The 3013-nt window shown below is 30.4% G+C and overlaps 1 non-coding gene across 1 annotated transcript; it reads right to left on the reverse strand.

Annotated features, from left to right (window-relative positions):
* Positions 1 to 732: 732 nt before the first annotated feature.
* LOC149516881 (small nucleolar RNA R71) lies at positions 733 to 839 on the reverse strand. Its single transcript, XR_016345453.1, has one exon. It is a non-coding gene; the product is annotated as a small nucleolar RNA R71 (small nucleolar RNA).
* Positions 840 to 3013: the final 2174 nt, after the last annotated feature.

Here is a 3013-nt window from a genome sequence, read left to right on the forward strand (position 1 = left end):
ATTACAATCTATAATCCCTTAAGAGATGATACTAGAATACTTTCATTTTATTACTTAATCTGTGCATACTTAATATGTGCACTTGAAAGCTATAAAAAAAAGTAGCAATCAAGTTTTTGACACCATTGTCAAGGATTATAACGATGTTTTCAATATCAATAAGGATTTTATTACCTTTTGTAATCTAAACTCTTTTACTTTTTTGCTTTTATCTTTCTTTGATCTTTTCTTGTTTGCATGCGCATTTCTAAAGTGTTGATTTAACTCCAATTGATCAAGAAATTGAAAAGACTTTTAGATGAAAAAGAAAAGAGCAATCAACACCACTTGCATCAACACCAATGGCCAATGCAAACAATGAAGCTCAAAGAACTTTAAGGGATTATGCATTCCCCAATGCCGAGGCTTTCTAACCATTTATTCGAAGGCTAGCCATTAAAGCAAATAATTTTGAGATCAAGCCTTCAATTATCTAAATGATCCAAACTTTTGTATAGTTTAGACGACTACCTAGCGATGACCATAACCTTCATCTTTCAAATTTTCCTAAATTATGTGATACATTTAGATATAATGGTGTCTTTTACAATGCTATTCAACTAAGACTTTTTTCTTTTCTCTCAGGGCCAAGGTAAAGAGTTTGTTGACATCATTACCATCGGCTTTATCACCACATGGGACAACTTGGTACAAAAATTTTTAGCAAAATTTTTTCCACTAGCTAAGACAACCAAGTTAAGGAATGAGATCACAATATTCATACAAGTAAATGGCGAAACCTTGTATGACACATAGGAAAAATTTAAGGAGCTATTAAGGAAGTGCCCACACCATGATCTATCCTAATGGCTGTAAATTCAAATTTTCTACAATGGTTTCATGGCATCTATGTGAACAACCTTTGACTCAGTTGCTGAAAGGGCAATCATAAGCAAGACTGCTAAGGAAACAAATGAGCTAATTGAGGAAATGGCTGCTAATAATAATCAATAGGGCATGAAGAGACAGGTAAGCAAGAAATCTACTGGCTTGTTTAAAATTGATGCAATCATCTTTATGAAGTCTCAATTAGCTGTTGTAACCAAAAAGGTAGAAGCCTTAGGAGGCCACTCCCAATCTAACCATATGAATGCAATCCAAAGTCTTTTTCTTTCATGTGATATTTATGAAGGACCCCATTTAAGTGAAAAATGTCAATTTAGGATAGAACCTATCAAATTTATCTAACAATCCAAGCCCAACTATAATCCATATAGCAACACTAACAATCCTGGCTAGCAAAATCACCCTAACTTTTCTTAGAATTAGCCCAACCACCAATTGACCAACACGCAAAATAATAACTTCTGCCTCAATCCACCAACTTGTAATCCACCCTAAGAAAAGAAAACAAGTTTTAAGGATATGTTGACCCAGTCGATGTAAGCCAATAATGTCAATATCTAAAGCCAAGCTACATTAATCCAAAATCTTGAAAACCAGATAAGTCAACTAGCTCAAGTAATAGCCAACTACCTTGTAGGTACCTTAGCCAACAATATCGAATCCAACTTCAAAAGATAAGGTAAGGAAGCTTGTAATGCTATATATTCATTTAGAGATGTTATGATAGATGAATCTGATGAGAAGGATGATGTCATGGATGAACCAATAAACCATTCTAGCTTTGTAAAACAACTTGAGGTAAACTTTGTTGGGAAAGAACATATATTGGAAGATAAGGAACTATTAAGGTTTAGAAGAAAAATTTTAAAGGGTTTTGACCCCATGACATTAAAGGCCCCTTAGAGCATTGAACCCTATGAAGAATACTAGGAGAAAAAAAATGTTGAGATGGACTATGAAAAGGATCCTAAAAAATACATTGAAGGATCTACTAAAGAAAGTTAGATGCTATTGCAAATGGGAAGAGCAATCGTAAAAAGCATTCCACATGATCCCAATGAGGCAAGTGTTGCTACCTATTAGAAGTACCATAAGTGTACATGTCACAAAAGTAATAAAGATTAGAAGAATTCTGAATATTGTCTTCTTAAGGATCTATGATTTCTAAACTTAAAAGTAAGCACTAATTTCAACCTTTCAAATATATATGGTCTTACAATTTTTTTTTTTAAAGATCTAATTAACCTAAGATTAATATAATAAAATTACTAGATAATTAAAACCTAAATTTAACTACAAATTATGGAGGTTAAAGATCTATAAGGAAAATTACTAAAAAAAGCAATTTCCTGGTAGGTTACTAAAAATGAAAAGTAACAAAACCAAAAATTAAATTAAACATAATTAAAAGCATAATTTAAATTTGAAATTTAAGAGTAGAGGACAGGAAAACAAAACCTAGAATTAGCAATAAAAAATTGAAATTAACATAACAAAATATAAAAAGTATAATTAGCATTTAAATTTAAAAATTAACTTTAAAAAATCCTAATCTAGCCTAGAATGCATGAAATGTATAGAGCAAAAATTAAACATGAAAATAGCATGGAAATGCATGCAATGATGTCCTAAAATAAAAATTAAAGGTTACCTAAAAGCTAAACTAAAATCGTATATGAAACGGCCATCAACTTTCATTGAGGTATTTCATCGAACAACTAGTATACTATATGCAAACTCCTTAATTAACTAACCTAAATCCTAGAACATATAACTAGAATTAAATCTAAGCTAATCTTAATGAAAATGACATATAAAAAATTATAACAACAAATAAAATAAAATAAAAATTGCTAAACTCCTTAATTAAAGCTAAAATGCAACCTAGCTTGCTTTACTTAATGAAAATTACCTAAATCTATATGGTAGTGTAAAAACTAATTGAACTAAATAAAAATAGATGTAAAAATGAACTAAAATGATATATGAAAATAGGTTTAAAGACCAACCAAAAATGCAAAAATTTAAAGTGCAAAACCAAATTGAATAATGCACGCTACATGCAATCTATGGCCTAAAATGCTATGCAAATTTAACCTTACCTAAGAAATTTGCAAAAAATGTTTTT

Source organism: Durio zibethinus, chromosome 9 (assembly GCF_047325235.1).
Source record: "Durio zibethinus cultivar Kanyao isolate XHJ-2024 chromosome 9, ASM4732523v1, whole genome shotgun sequence".
NCBI lineage: Eukaryota > Viridiplantae > Streptophyta > Magnoliopsida > Malvales > Malvaceae > Durio > Durio zibethinus.